Source organism: Bubalus bubalis, chromosome 4 (assembly GCF_019923935.1).
Source record: "Bubalus bubalis isolate 160015118507 breed Murrah chromosome 4, NDDB_SH_1, whole genome shotgun sequence".
In the NCBI taxonomy this organism is placed as follows: domain Eukaryota; kingdom Metazoa; phylum Chordata; class Mammalia; order Artiodactyla; family Bovidae; genus Bubalus; species Bubalus bubalis.
Window position 1 is genome coordinate 47,583,567 of NC_059160.1, and position 20,344 is coordinate 47,603,910.

Below are 20,344 nucleotides of genomic sequence, written 5' to 3' on the forward strand. Positions count from 1 at the left end.
GGTTTACACACATTACACAGATTAGTTCATGTAATACACACAATCCTATAAATAAGCATTCTTATTCTTTAAAAAAAAAAAAGAGGAAAACAGAGGCAGAACACTCGATGACACAAATCAAAACAAAATCCTCTATGACCCACCTCCTAGAGTAATGGAAATAAAAACAAAAGTAAACAAGTGGGACCTAATTAAACTTAAAGGCTTTTGCACAGCAAAGGAAACGATAAGCAAGGTGAAAAGACAACCCTCAGAATGGGAGAAAATAATACCAAATGAAACAACTGACAAAGGATTAATTTCCAAATTATACAAGCAGTTCATACAACTCAATACCAGTAAAACAAACAACCCAATTCAAAAGTGGTAAAAAGACCTAAACAGACAATTCCCCAAAGAAGACGTATAGATGGCTAACAAATACATGAAAAGATGTCAACATTGCTCATTATTAGAGAAAGGCAAATCAAAACTAGAATGAGATATCACCTTACACTCATCAGAATGGCCATCATCAAAAAGTCTATAGACAATAAATGCTGGAGAAGGTGTGAAGAAAAGGGAACCCTCTTGCACTGTTGGTGGGAATGTAAATTGGTACAGCCACTATGGAAGACAGTACGGAAAGTCCTTAAAAAAAAAACTAGGAATAAAACCACCACATGACCCAGCAATCCCACTCCTAGGCATATACCTTGAGGAAACCAAAATTGAAAGAGACACATGTAACCCATTATTCACTGCAGCACTATTACAACAGCTAGAAGATGAAAGCAACCTAGATGTCCACTGACAGATGAATGGATAAGCAAGTTGTGGTACATATACACAATGGAATATTACTCAGCCATAAAAAGGAACACATTTGAGTCATTTCTAATGAGGTGGATGAACCCAGAGCCTATTATACAGAGCGAAGTAAGTCAGAAAGAGAAAGATAAATATTGTACACTAACATATATATATGGAATCTAGAAAGATGGTACCAAAGAATTTATTTGCGGGCAGCAATGGAGAAGCAGACACAGAGGACAGACCTATGGATATGGGTAGAGGGGAGGAGAGGGTGAGATGTATGGAGAGAGTAGCCTGGAAACTTACATTACCATATGTAAAACAGATAGTCAATGGGAAATTGCTGTATGTCTCAGGGGACTCAAACAGGGGCTCTGTATCAACCTAGAGGGGTGGGGTGGGGAGGGAGATGGGAGTGAGGCTGAGAGGGAGGGGACATATGTATACCTATGACTGATTCATGTTGAGGTTTGACAGAAAACAACAAAATTCTGCAAAGCAATTATCCTTCAATTAAAAAAATAAATAAAATTTTAAAAACAGCATTTACAACTCAAAACAAACAACCAAAAAACCCAGAAAATTTAGACTTAAAGAAGGTAACTTACTTTCCTGGTCTCAAAGCCAGCAAGTATAGGGTAGAACAGGTTTTAAATTCAGATGATAATCTGATTTCAAATCTTAGGTCTTAATTCCTACAATATCATGGTCAGCAGCAGAAGCAGGAACATCTGGATTCATCAATAAATAACCCACCATCCTAGCCCCCAAACAGCTTGCAGACTGATGGGGGAGTCAGACATGCAAACACATAAATGACTCAACACCGTGTTAAGCACTGGAATAGAGTCACAGAGAAATGCTGTGAATATATCAAGGAGAGAGAAGCTTGTCTGTCTGGTCAAGTGAGAACAGAATCACAGAGGAGACAATATCAAAGCTCAGGAGCTCACCAGGCTGAGAAAAGGGAGCTGAGGTCAAACCAAGGAAATGGGAAAACAGGTACAGGGTCATAAAATCACATGGGCATGCTTTTCCCAGGCTGATGGAAAGTCCAGTGTGCCTTTAGTGGATAGAGCGTGGATTGAGAGGGCAGAAAAAGCTCAGCATGGAGAGGTTTACTGGGCCAGATTATGAAAAGTCTTATGTATGACAAGTTTTGGCATTTGTCCTGTAAAAACCATGGAGTGAATGGCAGGGAAATAGACCCATAAGGTTATCAAACTGCATTTTTTTAAAGAAAATTCTCCCATGGCAGTTTGGGGTAGTGGAGGCAGAACTTGAAACGGTGGAAGAGACTTTGAGGATCAAAGAACTGGTGAAGGACAGACAAATAGAACACAGTGTCAGCAAACTGTAGCCTGCAAATAAGGCAGAGTACATTCTCTGGTCCAAGAACGAAATTCATGTTCTAAGATGGGGAATCATGTCTGCATAGAGGTCAGACACAGAGATGGGGAGGCTTTAAAATGAGAAATGAAGGAGGCAGAAAATGCCCAGAAAAGGCCTTTTGCTTGAAGAAGACAAGCATTTACTCAGACATTCAATAAATTCATATTAAGTGCTTATTTGTAAGCACTGGGGACACAAAGATGAACACACTGCTGTAGTTCCTGACCCCCTGAGCAGAGTCAATACAAGCGAAGAACACAGAGGACAGGAGGCTTCAAGGGTCACATGGGAAAGACCTTACAAAACATGCTCAAGTATCTCTTCACCTTCCAGCAGAGCAAGCGTGGATGATGAACAACTTGACCTGGGGGTCATCACTCAGGGAGGCAGTGCGCTCCCAGAGAACCACAGGGATCTGGTGAAACAGGATTTGAAATAGGATGACCAGGATGGAGAAAGGTATTCTTTTTCTCCTCAAAATAAGAAGGATGTAGAGTCCACAGACCCAACACTGGTAATCTGAGTGACAATGGAGAATAACTTTCTGTGGCAACATTAGCATAAGATAGAGCAGCCTGGCACCACTTTAGGAACATGAGATCTGGAGTTTGGCCAACCGAGATTCTCTCCTATTGAGTCTCTGAGTGATCTTGATTGGCAACTTCATCTTTCTCCTGTTTCTCCAGCCTCTTCATCTGAAGAATGTGAACAATAATATCTTCCACCTGGGTTTGTGGAGAGGACTACATGGGACATTATGAAATGCCTTTTGAAGGGACTGCAATATAGCAGTTGAATGCTGGGAGTCTCTGAGGAAGACTAAAATGTTTATGTCTTCTCCTTGCCCACATTTCTAAGCAAGGGGAGAAATAAAATATAAGAATGTTCTGTAATAACCTAAACGGGGAAAGAATCTGAAAAAGAATGGATCCATGTATATGCATAACTGAATCATTTTCCTGTATATCTGAAACTAATATAATATTGTAAATCAACTATACTCCAATATAAAATAAAAATTAAAATTAAAAAACACAAGAGTAAAGATGGAGGTCCAATATTAACTTTATTACTCATGTGCAACTCTTTGCAACCCTTTGGACTGTAGCCCACCAGGCTCCTCGGTCCGTGGGATTTTTCAGGCAAGAATACTGGAGTGGGTTGCCATGTCCTCCTCCAGGGATCTTCCTGACCCAGGAATTAAGCCCATGTCTCCTGTATCTCCTGCACTGCAGGCAAATTCTTTACTTGCTGAGCCATCTGGGAAAACCATTACTAATTATCTGCATAACAAACCACCTTAAAATTTAGTGACTGAAAAACAATCTTCATTTTGCCTCTAAAGCTGCCATTTGGACACAACTAAATGGGGACGGCTTGTCTCTGCTCTACTGAGAATCAGGTGGGGCAACTCGAAGGTCAAGGGCTAGAATCATGTGATGATTCAGTCACACAACTGGCAATTGATGCTGCCATCAGCTGGGACCCACGGCTGGGACACTGATAAGAGTCCCCTCGATATACCAGTTGGATTCTGTGAGAAAGCCTCCCCAGAGGACCAGGCGGAAGTTGTATTGCCTTTTATGACTTAGCCTTGGCATTCACCTGGCATCACTTCTGCCATTTCCATGGTCCCACCCAGAAGTAGGGGTGGGGACACAGATTCCCGCCTCTTGATGGAGGAGCATCAACATCACATTTTAATAAGAACACATGTGAAACAGGATATGTATTGACACAGTCATCTTTGGAAAATACAATCGGTCTCATCGATAGGTGTAACCAGTCAGGCTAAGCTGTGGAGGAGGGTTTAGTATACACACAGATGTGGGAAAAGTTTAGGAAAGGACCCAGACCTAATTATGGTGGAAGTTGTTACCACATCTTAGCCTGAGGGATAAGGGAGAGGAGTGGTTGCCTGGCAGACTGCAGTAAAGAAAGCGGCCAACCAAAAACAGTCAGTGCAGAGAGAGCCAGGGAAATAAATACCCAACCCTCACTCTCCTTTTGATTTCCCTCCAGACCCCTCATTCCACGTCTTCAACCAGAGGGCAAGATAGTCTGTCGATGCAGGAGGCAGTTCAAGATGCAGCAGAGAAGAGAGAAAGCAGACTATGGATCTGGAGGGGCAAATAAAAGTCATACAATACAAAATCCACGTTGGGATATCTGGGTTTAGGTAGGATGGCTAAATGGTTTAACTGTCTTAAACCTCTCAATCTCCAAGTAGGGCCAGCCCATCCATAGGAAGCTGGAATCTTCAGAGTAGATACGTTTACCCTGGCCACTGCCCGCCACACGTTGTGTAGAAAAAGGAGGAAGGGACCATATCAGTCCCCTTTGCTTCATTAACCCAAACAGAAATGCAGATGGGTCACCAACTGGACAATTCAGGATGGGGGAAGGGAAGTCCCAATTAAGAAACTGGGCAGGGGTCAGAGGGGGTTCCCTCCAACAGGGTTCAGTCCTCCTCTCCCTCTTGTCTACCAGCCCCTTGGGTCCTGCTAAAAAGGAAACCGTGACACTAAGTTATGTGAATGGAGTGTAGAGAAGGAGATTCTGTCTACATTAAGCCAGCAGCACAATCCATCAATTTCAGGCACATCAAACAGACCAACTGAAAACAAAAGACTTTGCATTGGATTTCTGCATTTCCCATGTACGCAAATAATACGAGAGGAGACAAGCAATGCCCGAGCATCTCAATCTTCCTCCTTCCAGATCCTAACAGAAGCTGACACTCTGCAGGGCAACTTCTCAAATAAACAGCCAGGGATGGACAAGAAGCAAATGCTTTGTGCAAACACCAATAATTCTCATTCTATCCTCTTATGTATTGACATTTCTAGCTGTAATCTTTTTTTTAAAAAAAAAAAAAAAAAGCTTTCTCCTTTGGGAGAAGGTAAAGTGGCTCAGAAGGCAATTCCAGTGACAGAGAGAGCAGAGGAGGAAGAAGGGTGACATGGGAGGTGGTAGCCTGGTGATGGCCTCATCTGGGAACCCATCCCAAATCTCCCATGCATGACCAATAACCTCTCCTTTTTACTCCTTCCACACACTGAATTATACATGGCGTCTCTCTGCTCACATGGTCCACCCTCCTTAAGGGTAGAGGCAGCTTCCTACAGGTAGAGGCTGCATGTTTCTCACCTGTACCTGGCTCATTAAACATGAGGCGTTTAATAGCATGAAGTAGGATTGGATGGGGCTTCCCAGGTGGCACTAATGGTAAAGAACCCTGCCAATGCAGGAGACGTAAAGAGATGCGGATTCGATCCCTGGGTCAAGAAGATCCCTTGAGGAGGGCATGGCAATCCACTCCAGTATTCTTGCCCAGAGAATCCCATGAACAGAGAAGCCTGGGAGTCTACAGTACGTAGGGTCACAAAGAATCAGACATGACTGAAGCAACTTAGCACACATGCAGGGTAGGCCGGAGTGGACACACCTGCTATGGAGATAACTGTAACATTCTTCCTCTTCTCCACTTGTAATGTTCTGTATATGATACATGGGAAATTGCAGTACAAGCCATTATGATTACAGTGTACTATACTCTCTGAGTGCTGAGAGGCGCAGCAGTCAAGACCCAGGGGCTCCATAGTCAGACCAGTACAGACTATTTCAAATCAGAAATACAGCACAGTTGTTAAAAGCAAGATGGCCTTGGTTCAAATCCCAGTTCAACATATTACTGTGTGATTTTTCTCAAGTCACTTACCCTCTCTGTGCCTTGGTTTAAACATTCGTAAATTTGGGACTATCATGCCATTACCTCATGGAGTGGCTTGAGAGTCAAATGAGCCAATATAGAAAAACTCTTGGGGGACATCCCTGGCAGTCCAGTGGTTAGGACTTCATCTTCCAATACAGGGAGCTATGGGTCCTATCCCTGGGCAGGGAGCTAAGAACCCACATGCTTCGAAGCCAAAAAAATAAAACAGAAACAATATTGTAATAAACTCAATAAAGATTTTTTAAATGGTATACATCAAAAAAAAGAAAAAAAAGTAAAACTCTTGAAACAGTACCTGGCATAGAACATGCACTATATTATTAGCTGCTACTGATAAACATTTTTATTTTCATTATAAATATTAATAACCTATATATAGCTACTGCCTCAATCTCCTGCAAATCTTAGAGGTATAATATTCCATCCTCTTGCCACCGCACTTCTGGTGGACAGGTGTACATTGTTACACTTTTGTCTCCATAAAATTTAGTGAGGTAGATATCATTATTCCCCCATTTTGTAGACGAGGAAATTGACGTTCAACAGGAAAGCTACTCCTGGTCACACAGCCAGGAAAGGGTAGAATCGGAATCCCAACAGAGCTCGCCATACCATCAAGCCCTAATCAGCCCTTTCTTAGCTGGAGGATCACTCTGGGCTCCAGTCACTGTGTGTGAGCTAACCTTCCCTCTCCCACCTGCTCTCTCCTCCTGCTCCATCCCTTCCACCCACTTTCATTTAGTAAGTGTAAAAATGCTTCTACTGATTTATTTATTCATAACTTTCTGAACACCCACATGTGCCAGTCACTAGCATGTGTGCTGTGGGTTAAAAGAAAAAAAGAGTACTCCACAGTCCCTGACCACAGAGTCTAGGGAACTCTGCATTTTTAGTGCCAGGCAAACATTTATTAGGTCATTTCATGATGGAGCTGGAGGGAGAGATGGATGAACACAGTAAATGGCTTAGGCTGAGGTCCTCCTGGAAAGCAGAGCCTGAGTCAAGGCCTTATATGCAGGTATTTTGTTTTGGAAAATGAGCCAGGGAACAGGAGTGGGAGACTGGATGGTGAATCATAGAAGGGGAACCCATGTAAGGCACGATGCATGATATTGTGCAAGTATAAGTTGGCCCGCACAGTGAACACCTGGGACATGGCCCCCTGAGACCTTCAGAGGAACCCTCTAGAATGCATCTCAGAACTGTTTACCAATATTTGTCTACTATGTCAGTAAAATATATAAATGGAAAATAAAATCTTATAAAACTTAGAAGAAAATCTCAGCAAAAAAACCCAAAAACAAATTGTGACCTTTGGCAAAAAGTTCTTAGACATGAAAGCAAAGGCATGATCCACAAAATAACAAATTTATAAACTATACTTCATTAGAAAAAAAAAAAAACAAACTTCTACTTTGCAGAAAGAAATGTTAAGAGGATGAAAGGGAGAGCCAGATACTGAAAGAAAATATTTGCAAATCCCCCAAATTTTGTATTCAGTATATATAAAGAAAGTAAAAACTAAGCAATAAGAAAGCAATCTAATTTTTAAAATAGGTAAAAGATTTGAACAGATACTTCAAAGAAGATATCTGTATGGCAGATAAGAAAATAAAAAGATATTCAACATCATAAGTCATTAGGAAAATGAAATTAAAATCATGAGATATCTTGATATACATGTTAGAATGGCTACAATAAAAAATTTTTAAAAATCCAACATTACCAAGTCCTGATAAGTTCAGAGAGCACTGGATCTTTTGTGCTTTGCTGTTGAGAATGTAAAATTATACAGGAAAATATTTTGGCAAGTTCTTATAAAATTGTAAACATACACTTATTACATAGCTAAGAAATCACAATCCTTACATGTACACTAAAGGAATGAAGTGAAAGTGAAGTTGCTCAGTCGCTCAGTCATGTCTGACTCTTTGCAGACCCCATGCGCTGTAGCCTCCCAGGCTCCTCCATCCATGGGATTTTCCAGGCAAGAATACTGGAGTGGGTTGCCATTTCCTTCTCCCAAAGGAATGAAGAGATACATTTACTCAAAAATCCATATGTAAATGTTTATAGCAGCTCTATTCAAAATCACTCCAAAAAAACTGTAAATAACCAATATGTCCTTTAGAAGGTGAGTAGATAAACAAACGATGGTACATCTACACAATGGAATACTACTCATCAGTACAAGAAACAAATTACGGATACTCACAGCAGCTTGGCTGAATCTCAAAGGCACTGTGCTAAGTGAAGGAAGTCAAATTTAAAAGATTATACAGTGTGTGTGTGTGTGTGTGCACGTGCGCGTGTGGGTGTGTGTATCTTCCCAACCCTGGGATCAAACCCACATCTCCTGCGTCCCCTGAATTGGCAGGTGGATTCTTTACCGCTGCACCACCTGGGAAGCCTATGCACAGTATACGGCATGATATTTTAGAAAAGACCAAACAGTTGCAAATGCTAGAGATGGGGAATGGTGAGACTACAGAGGAACAGCACAAAGGAGGTTTTCTAAATCTTGGGGCTGTCATGACTGTGAAGGGGGTCACAGAAACATATATGTAATAAAACTCCCAGAACTGTAACAACAAAATCAAATGAGTTTTACTGTATATAAATTAAGAGCAAACAAACCAAAATAAAACCCAGAAGGTAGGCTCTAGGATCATTTTATCTATTTGGTTCTCAGCTGCAACTCTGGCTGTGTGACCTTCAGTGAGTCACTTAACCTCTCTTTGCCTCAGTGTTGTAAAATGAAGATATTTTCTGCCTCATAAAATTTTGGGGAGGACTGAGAAAATCATACATATCCAGAATGTGGCATATAAAATAAATGTCATCATAAAAAAATGCTTACTCTCATTATTAAGTTTAGTCCAGTTGTACACTGATTTTACTTTGTTATTCAAAGACTGATCTCTTCAGGGGGTTTGTGCAGGAATTCTCATTTAATTCAGAATATCCTTATTTCTCATTGCAATTTTTTCATCTGTACCAGATTCAGAAGGAGTTTAAGAATTTTGTAATTTACCCTTTTAAGACCCTGAGATCATCCTTCTGTATTAAACTGTCTGCCAGGTTTTAAAGATTTTTCAAATTTGCCAGTTTAAACTAGTTTTGGGGAGGAAGTCGGGACCAAAAATTGGAGTCCAGAAATGGAGTGGTGTCATCTGCTTAACACTGCATGGCTCAAATTCTTCCTAGCTTGTCTTGAATACCATCACTTTGATAGAGTGAATTGTGATTCTTGACACAGAACAACAAATGACTCACACACTCTTCCTCAACCGTGGAATTTCCTGTTATTCTTTTCTTTCGTGTCCTGTGGTTCTTGAAATAATCTCTTTTATATTCCTTCCATCTCCCGGTCCCCAGCTTCCCACCGACTCTAACACCCTCAAATAAGGAGATGATGGCCTTTGATATGCCATTTTCGTCTTCAAAGGACTAAGTGTCTCCGCTCTCCTTCTTGAATCATCATTAGCCTCCTTTAGCACATTTTCCACTGGAGATAATTGTTGTGACATGTCCTCAATTCCTTTCTAATGAAAGTGGAGCATAACCCAAGGCTTTTCAAAATTTGAACAAAAGGATTTCATCTCAGGCACACAAAACGCAGTCATAGCCAGTTGCAAGTTCCATGCCTTAACGAATGTATATTGAACATCGTTTGTGCAACGCACGAAAGGAACAAACACGACTAAGGACGGCCCCATGAAGCCACAGGGATTCTCATATCTTGCTGCTGAGAGTGTAAATGGGACTAACACTCGAGAAAACAGTTTGCCATTATTGTCAATGCTGAAGATATACCCTGTGACCCAGCCATTTCACTCATGGACCTCTATCTTAGAGAACCCACGCACGTGTGCACCAAGAGAAGTGTCTAAAAACGTTACACAGCATTGTTCCTGACAACACCCAAACCTGAAACAGCCCAAAAGCTCATCAACATTTGAATGGATAACATATTGCTGTCTGTTTATACAATGGTACACAGAAATGAAAATTAACAACAGCTATGCACAATGACACGGATGAGTCTCACAAACACTGTCAAACGAAAGAAAATCAGACATAAAAGAGTACATTTGATTTAAATAAAGTCCGAAAAAGGTATAATTAAGTCATACCGTGGTACAGATGGTAAATAAAATATAAGTATGGAAATAGTTCCTATAAAGTCAGTAGTTAACAGTCACTTCTAGCAAGGAGGGGAATGGGTCATCAGTGATATCAATAATGTTTTATTTCTTAACCTGAGTGGTTGTGTCAATTCATATTCATATAACTATATATATGTGTATATATATGCATATATTGTTATATATATATTTATGCTCTTTTCTTATATCAATTTATACTCATTCAGCTATATGGATATAACTATATATGTGCATATAGTTATATATATATATCTTATGCTCTTTTCTTATGCAAATTTGTTATGTAAATTGATACTCATTTAACTATATATATGTGTATAGAGAGTTATATATATATCCCTTATGCTCTTTTCTTATGCATATTGTTTCATAACAAAAACTTTTTTAAAAAAGTAAAGTTAAAAGAGAAAAGTAAAGAAACAGACTTACCATCTTTCTCCCAGTGGATGCAGAATGCTAAAAAATAAACAGCAGGGGATGTCACTGGTGGTCCAGGGCTGGGGATGTGGGTTCCAACCCTAATCAGAGAACTAAGGTCCCTATGGCACTGAGTGCCGCCAAAAATTTTCAAAAATAATAGCATCAGGTAAACTAGGGAAGATGAGAATTTGAACCACCAAATGGGAGGGGGGTTTTGGGGTTGTTGTTTTTTTTTACTAATTTTATTTTCTTTTTTATTGGAATATAATTGCTTTACAATGTTGTATTCGTTTCTGCTATACAACAAAGTGAATCAGCAATCTGTATGTATGGACCCCTTTCCTCTTGAACCTCCCTCCCACCTCACACCCATCCCGCCCCTCTAGGTCATTACAGAGCAAGGAGCTGTGCTCCAAGCTTCTAGCTGTGGCTCCAGACTCAGAAAGAGTACGAAAACACTCACCTTTTCCTTCTCTCTGTTCTCACTTATCCGGATCTCAAGCAATCCCATGATCTCAAGGGGCAGAGGGTTCTATGGGAAGCCACAAGGGCCAAATTCTGAGCTAGGCGATCTGGCTCTGATCCGTGCAACTGTGATCCCAAGAAGGTGGGAGAAGGTGGGACTTTTAAAAACATGCATTTTTATTTTAAAATAGCTTTAGATTTATAGAGAAGTTGGGAAGGGAGCACAGAGAATTCCCATTTACCCCACAGGCAGTTTCTCCTATAGTTAACATCTTACAGTGTGAGCTGGGCCCTGAATACACGCACAGTTTAAGTGGTTGGTGCAGAAATGTACTTAACACCCTACCTTTCTACCCAAAGGAGAGGAAAGGGGACCCCAAAAAAATGTAAGGTGCCAGAGGCATGAGGGAGACATGAGAGCTCAGGAAAGTGATTGCATAAAGTGGTTGATGAATTCCTATGCTCACATCCAAGCTGTGCCCAAACGGGTCTGATCTGAATCTCTCTTAACCCTGAGACCTGGATCAGCAGCTACACCACTACTCACATACTTAGAATAACCACTTGAGGGTGCAGACATGGGCAGACATATAGCATTATGGAGTCTTGGAAACAATTGATATTAAAATCAGAGGCCACACAAGGAAAGTTGGAACTTTCCACCACAGTCTAAGCAGATTGATTTCCTACCTGAACAAAAATGTTCCACCAGGTCCCAGAGTTACATAACAGGCAATTCAAAATTCCAGAGTCTAATCCAAAATTATTTAGCATACCAATAATCAGAAAACTTTTAACTCCTGTGGGGAAAAACAGTTAAAAGATGACATAGATGTTGGAATTATCTAACAAAGACAGTCAACATACAAAAATTTTATTAAGAAAAAAGAACAGAAGTATAGTCTAAGTATAATAATACTTATGTTAGATACCAAAAAAATAAAAATAAAAAATAAAAGTCAATATACAAATGCTCCAATAAGCAATCATCAACAATCTTGAAACAGGCAGAAACATAAAAAGTCTTATTAAAGAAATAAAAGATCCATCAAAGAATCAAATAGAAATTAAAAATTAAAAAAAATGAAATTAAAAAAAAAATCTCCCTGGATGAATTCAGTTGCAGATTGGATATGACAGAGGAAATATTTAGTGAACTTGAAGGTTTATTAGTAAAAATTATCCAATTTTAAGAACAGAGAAAAAAGATTGAAAAAAACAAGCAATCCATTAAAGGCCAGTGGCATTATAACAAAAGGTTTAATATTATTGTCATCTGAGTCTAAAGGGGGAAGTTAAAGAGTGTGACAGTGAAAAACTATTTGAAGAAATAAAGGCTGAAGACTTCCCCAATCTGGCACTTTGGGATTATTAAAAGGAATATAGTCAAAGTCTAAATAGAAACATTAAAACAAAATAATAAAACACATTCAAAATAATCCATAAGAAAGCAGGATAGGGAAAATAAAGAAACAAAACCAAAGGGAACAGAGAACAAAAAACAAAACAATAAATCTAAATCAAAACATATGCCACCTAACAAGTTTCAAAACACCCCAAGCCAAAAAAAAAAAAAAAAAATCCACATAAATCCACAATTATGGTATGAAATGTTTAACCCTCGTCTTTCAGTAATAGATAGAACTAATAGTCAAGAAATTAGCAAAGATACAGAAGAAATAACAAAAACATCAACCGACCAGACCTCATTAGTTTTATAGAACATTCTACCCAACAACATCAAAATACATATTTTATTCGTGTGCATGTGGAATACTTACCAGGGTAGACCATATTCTTAGCCATAAGACACACCTTAACAAGCTTAAAAGAATCAAAATTCTCCAGAATATGTTCTTTGACTATAACTGAATTATATATTAACAAAGTCTGGAAAATCCCAACACAGCTGTTTATTAAAAACATCCTTCTAATTAATCAATGAGCTGAAGAGAAAATCTCAAGGGAATCATGTTGAACTGAATAAAAATATAACACCAAATTTGTCAGGTGCAGGTAAAGCAGTGCATAAGGGAAATTTCATAACATTAAATGCTTGTGTTAGAAAAGAAGAAAGGTCTCAAATCAACAATCTAATTTTACACCTTAAGAAACTAGAAAAAAAATGAGCAAAATAACCCAAAATTAAGCAGAAGGAAGAAAATAAAAAAGAACAGAAAGAAAAATGAAAAGAGAAAATCAATGAACTGCTATTTTAAAAGACAAATAAAAAAAAGATAAATCTCTGAGACTGACTGTAAAAGACACCAATTACCAACATCAGAAATAAAAGGGGAGAGAGAAAAAAAAGAAAGAAAGAAAGAAAAGAGGAACTAGTAATAGAACCTACAGATATTAAAAGGATTGAAAAAATGTTATGAACAAATTGACAAGGTAAGGTAAGGTAATTGACAAGGTAAGGTAAACTTCACTAATTGGAAGAAATGGACCAATTCCTGAAAAATACACAAACTTCACAATTTCATCCAAGTGAAACAGATACACTGAATGGACTTATACCTATTAAACAAGTTGAATCCAGAGTTTTAAAGTCTTCCAAAAGAGAAATGTCTTTACCCAAACTGTATGAGTGCAAATTCTCCCGAACATTTAAGGAATGAATAACGTCAATTCTAAACAATCTCTTAAAGAAAATGTAAGTAGAGGAAACACTTCCCAACTCATTTTGAGACCAGCATTACCGTGATACCAAGGACAGTTCAGAGCTGGCAGTACAGAAGTGCGAGTCATAGTGTAACAAGGCTTTCCGGGTAGCTCACCTGGTAAAGAGTCCACCTGCAATGCAGGAGACCCCAGTTCGATTTCTGGGCCAGAAAGTTCCCCTGGAGAAGGGATAGGCCACCCACTCCAGTATTCTTGGGCCTCTCTGGTGACTCAGATGGTAAAGAATCTGCCTGCAATGCAGGAGACCTGGGTTCTATCCCTGGGTTGGGAAGATCCCCTGAAGAAGGCATGGCAACCCACTCCAGGATTCTTGCCTGGAGAATCCCCTCCAAAGGAGCCTGGCAGGTACAATTCATGGGGTCACAAAGAGTCATGGGGTCACATGACTGAGAGACTAAGCACAGCACAACAGCACAGTGTAGTAGGAAATAGCAGTGCACGTGCAAAATCCGTGCAATTAGCTGAGATTATCCAAGAAGAACACATCTAATGGAAGAACCCGGAACCCATGGGAGAACACTGGGAAACCACAAAGGACTGGCAGCTGAGAAGTGATCAGAACTGAGAGCAAGGGAAGCAACAGCTTCACACACACAGACACACACACACACACACACACACACACAAAACAAGAGGTCAATAGCATCAAAAGAAGCAGTGTGATGCTAAATGAGAAGAAAGGTGCCTACAATTATTGTCCACTTACGAGTACAGGCTCCCTAAAAGGGAACCATTGTGCACTCACTGTTGGGATTGTAAAGTGGTTTGACCACCATCAAGAAGAGTATGAAAGTTCCTCAAAAAATTGAAAATAGAACTATAAGTACAACCCATCAATCCCACTTCTGGGTATATAGCCAAAGGAAATGAAAACAGGTCATCGAAGAGCCATCTGCCCTCCCATGTTTATTATAGCATGATTCCCTGGTGGATCAGACAATAAAGAATCTGCCTGCAATGCAGAGGACCCAGGTTCAATTCCTGGGATGGGAAGATCCCCTGGAGAAGGGGATGACTACCCCCTCCAGTATCCTTGCCTGGAGAATCTCATGGACACAGGAGCCTGGCAAGCTACAGTCTATGGGGTTACAAAGAGTCGGGCACAACTGAGTGACTAAGCACACACACACACATTCACAATAGCAGCTATGGAAACAACCTATGTGGCCGCCAGTGGACGAACGGATAGAGCAGTAGAATGCATACATAATAGAATTCTGTTCAGCCATGAGAAAAAAAAGGAAATCCAGTCATTTGTGACAACACAGATGGACTTTGAGGGCATGATGCTAAGTGGGATAAATGAGAGAAAGACAAATACTGTATAATAGCCCTTTTACCTGGAGTCTAAAAAGAATTGAACTCACAGAAACAAAGGGTGGAGCTCTGAGTTGGGGAAATAGGAGAGATACTGTTTAAGGTGCTTGTGTGTGTGCTAGGTCACTTCAGTTGTGTCTGACTCTTTGTGATACTCTAGACTGTAGCCTTCCAGGCTCTTCTGTCCATGGGATTCTCCAGGCAAGAATACTGGAGTGTTTGCTAACACCTCCATCACATAACTGCAATATAAATGCATCATCTTATACAATAAATAAATGCAAAACTTATGCAATGAAAAGTGAAAGTGTTAGTGGCTCAGTCATGTCTGACTCTTTACAACTTCATGGACAGCCCACTAGGCTCCTATGTCCATGGGATTTCCCAGGCAAGAATACTGGGACAAGTTGTCATTCCTTTCTCCAGGGGATCTTCCTGAGCCAGGAATGAAACCCAGGTCTCTTGGATTGCATGCAGATTCTTTATCATCTGAGCCTCCAGGAAAGCCCCATATTGCAATATAAATGCATCAAATCAATACGATGCACCCCTTATACAATATTATATGTCAGTTATTCCTTAATTTTTTTTAAGGGAATATAGGCTGTCAAGTTCATCTCACTGGGCTCAAATCCTGGCTTCAGTAACTTGGTGCTGAAGTTACTTGGTGCCTTATCTATAAAATGGGCTGATAATGGTTCCTGTTTCAAAGATTGCTGTCAAAGAAAAGAATGAGCTAACAGGAGTAAACACTTGGAATAGTTGCTGGGCACAAAGAAAATACTTGATAAATATTGTGTATGTATGTGTGTGCTCAGTCGTGTCTGACTGCTTGTGACCCCATGGACTGTAGCCCTCCAGGCTCCTCTGTCCATGGATAAATATTAGCTACTAATATTTCAGTGTTCTTCCTGCTGACTTTCCTGGCAGGAACTATACATAACATGCTGCTGCTGCTGCTGCTAAGTCGCTTTAGTCATGTCCAACTCTGTGCGACCCCATAGACAGCAGCCCACCAGGCTCCCCTGTCCCTGGGATTCTCCAGGCAAGAACACTGGAGTGGGTTGCCATTTCCTTCTCCAATGCATGAAAGTGAAAAGTGAAAGTGAAGTCGCTCAGTTGTGTCCGACTCTTAGCGACCCCATGGACTGCAGCTTTCCAGGCTCCTCCGTCCATGGGATTTTCCAGGCAAGAGTACTGGAGTGGGGTGCCATTGCCTTCTCCAATGTGGAGGCAAAATGAAGTGAACAACCAACCCCACCCCCACCTTAGCTGGTCTTAATGTAAACACATGATTGCCCTCGCAGCAAACTCTGACATCAATAGAGCTTCAGTCCTTCTCTGAAAATGCTCAGAGAGCACAGTGAAAACCCAGGTATGGGTGTGACCTTGTTTTCTGACTGTGCCATGTAAATGAGCCTATCTTCCACATACAATTAAAAGGCAACACGATATTTATATAGGATCTGTAGGCCAGCTCACCAAAAATAATGGTTATAGCCCTGGATTCTGCCTCCAACTGGCTGTGTGCCTGAATGCTCAGTTGCCTCTGAGTCTGACTCTTTTCAACCCTACGGACTGTAGCTCACCAGGCTCCTCTGTTCACGAGATTTTCCAAGGCAGAATACTTGAGTAGGTTGTAGTTTCCTCCTCTTTCTGACTGCGAGATCAAACCTGCATCTCCTGCATTGGCGAGTGAATTATTTACCACTGAACCACCTGGAAAACTCTGAAGTGGCCACAGGACTAGAAAAGGTCAGTTTACATTCCAGTCCCAAAGAAGGGCAATGCCAAAGAATGTTCCAACTACTGCGCAATGTACTCATCTCACACGCTAGCAAAGTAATGCACAAAAATCTCCAAGCCGGGCTTCAACAGTACATGAACCGTGAACTTCCAGATGTTCAAGCTGTATTGAAAAAAGACAGAGGAACCGAAGATCAAATTGCCAACATCCACTGGATCATAGAAAAAGCAAGAGAGCTCCAGAAAAACATCTACTTTTGCTTTATTGACTATGCCAAAGCCTTTGACTGTGTGGATCACACAACCTGTGGAAAATTCTTCAAGAGATGGGAATACCAGACCACCTTACCTGCCTCCTGAGAAATCTGCATGCAGGTCAATAAGAAACAGTTAAACTGGACATGGTACAACAGACTGGTTCCAAATGGGGAAAGGAGTACATCAAGGCTGTATATTGTCACCCTGCTTATTTAGCTTATATGCAGAGTATATCATGTGAAATGCTGGGCTGGATGAAGCACAAGCTGGGATCAAGATTTCCGGGAGAAATATCAATAACCTCAGATATGCAGATGACACCAACCTTATGGCAGAAAGTGAAGAAGAACTAAAGAGCCTCTTGATGAAAGTGAAAGAAGAGAGTGAAAAAGTTGGCTTAAAGCTCAACATTCAGAAAACTAAGATCGTGGCACCCGGTCCCATCACTTTATGGCAAATAGATGAGGAAACAATGGAAACAGTGATAGACTTTATTTTCTTGGGCTCCAAAATCACAGGAGATGGTGACTGCAGCCATGAAATTAAAAGATGCTTGCTCCTTGGAAGAAAAGCTATGACCAACCTAGACAGCATAATAAAAAGCAGAGACATTACTTTGCCAACAAAGGTCCATCTAGTCAAAGCTATGGCTTTTCCAGTAGTCATAGATGGATGTGAGTTGGACCATAAAGAAAGCTGAGTGTCAAAGAATTGATGCTTTTGAACTGTGGGGTTGGAGGACACTCTTGAGAGTCCCTTGAACTGCAAGGAGATCCAACCAGTCCATCCTAAAGGAAATCAGTCCTGAATATTCACTGGAAGGACTGATGCTGAAGCTGAAACTCCAATCCTTTGGCCACCTGATGTGAAGAATTGACTCATTTGAAAAGGCCCTGATTCTGGGAAAGATTGAAGGTGGGAGAAGAAGGGGATGACAGAGGATGAGATGGCTGGATGGCATCCTGATTCAATGGACATGAATTGAGTAAACTCTGGGAGTTTGTGATGGACAGTGAGGCCTGGTATGCTACAGTCCATGGGGTCTCAAAGAGTCAGACACAACTCAGCGACTGAACTGAACTGAACACCTGGAGTTCCCAATGGGCTGTGTGAACCTGGGCAGTTCCATTGACTTCTCTGAGCCTCAGTCCCTCCTCAGTTTTGACTCTTTCTTCCCGTCTCATATCACGGCTGTAGGGCTTGAGCAATCACTGAAAACAGACTCCTCTCTCACCTCAGTATTCCTGAAAATCTTCAAGGTGCAGCCGTGTCTGAAGTTGCCAGCCTGAGACTTAGCTGGGAGGGTTTGAAGATCAACAGGCCAGTGTGGATGGTTTAGAAATGACACAATCACTCCTTTTAATCCCGGGGTTAGAAAGATTCCTTGGAGAAGGGAATGGCTACATATTCCAGTATATTTGCCTGGAGAATTCCATGGACAGAGGAGCCTGGCTACGGTCCATGGGGCCACAAAGAGCTGGACATGACTAAGCTACTAACACTTTCACTTTCCCATCACTCCCTAGAATTTCAAATCCCCTTCTAAGAGGTCAAGAGGTTACCCAAACTTTCTGCCATAATGTTGGTGATGGAGATTTCACTATATACCAAAGCCAGACCCCAAAAGCCTATTCTGCATTTGAACAGTTCTCACCATTCAAGAGTCCCTAAGGATGTGGGTATAGCAGAATCACTCGTACAACAGTCAGGGGAGCTGGGTGCCAGGCCAACTCCTGACCCCAGTTAACTGTGAGATCTTGAACAAAATACTTCTCCTCTGTGGACCAGTTTCTTCTGTGGAACTACCCAAGGAGATAAACAAAAGCAAGTAAATTTCCAACCAGAATACTTTACTGCTTTTCAATAAGAAGGTTTTATTCCCTCCTCCTTCTCTTTGTCTTTGGGTGGCATTTAACGTCTATGGAAAGTGTAGGTTTTAAAGCCACCATGGCAAAAATGCTAGCTGACAGCAATGCCAAGTGGGATGAGGGCAACGTCACCTCAAAACTGCTTATCATTTGGGGACACAGGAGGAAATCAACTCCCTGTTATTTCCCAATTATTTCTCCTTCTGAAGCTCATTAAGGCATTCTTAATTCATAATCAATACATTAAAGTCCCTCTGTTTTATAAAACAGTTCATCAATATTTTATGGTTTTAATAATTTATGTTTTATTACAGAAGCAGATGGAACCCTACAGCACACATGTTCTCGAGAGAGTCAACAGAGGAGAAAGAAAACCTGAGTTGCAGATTCTGGGCTTCAGTAATCAGCCTTTCTGGGCCCCTGACTCCAATTCGGAGCTTTGGGAGGCAGAATGGTGGCTGGAGGGTGAGCCACATGACCAGACACTTCAAGAGGGAGGATCTGGATCCGATTATTTCCTGACCATCTCCCCCATGTCAGTCATTACACTGAGTACTCTGTCATGGTGGTCCAAACGCAGGTTGGAAAAGAATTTCCAGACACAGAGTATTGCACAAAGGAGTGAGTTTATTAAGAACAAAGAGCAGAGACAGTGCGGACAATGGGAGCATGGCAGGCCGACGCCTTCTGATATGCCAGGGAGAGTCGACCCTCTTCATGGGTTAGTGGCCAATTTTTCTAGCCTCAAGACAAATAAAATTCCTGCTGGAAGGGTGGCATTAGGTGGTTATTTGGGGCATTTTTGCCTAAATGCCCCAAATTTAGGGGTCAGGAGGCTGGCTGGGAAGGATCATGGGGACTTCTGGCAACGGTTCCAGTGGGGCTCAGTTTCAGAGATGACCTTATTTCTCCATGTCCGTGGCCTTGGTGCAAAGCCTCATGTGTGTGGGCTAGGATTCCACTCCACAAACTCGATGGATGTTATATCATCAGCTCTCCCTAGTAACCTGATGGCAGGTTGAAATCATAGTGGAGTAATCTTAGTTCAGGCATATAAACCAGAGTCAGGCAGTCACTGAGAATCTGATCCCAGACGCATGCCTGTAGCACTGAGAACCTGAACTTTCTGGACTGTACCAGAGCTAAAGACACCACCAGTCATTGTTTAGAATATCTGCTAGCTGCCACCTTGTAGTTTCAAGGATCTCTCCTTGCAACTAGGCAACCAATTCAGACTCCAGCCAATCCTTGCTTAACAAGTACCCTTCTTACCAGCTCCAATCATAATACTTGAAAAACAATGTAAGTACCTAACTGTGGCCTTGTGAGTTTTGCTTTTATAAGCCTCCTTCATTTTATGGTCCAGCAGAAAAAAAACACAGGGGCTTCCCAGGTGGCTCAGTGGTAAAGAATCCTCCTGCAATGCAAGAGAAGAGGGTTCCATCCCTGGGTGGGGAAGATCCCCTGGAGAAGGAAATTCTAGTATTCTTGCC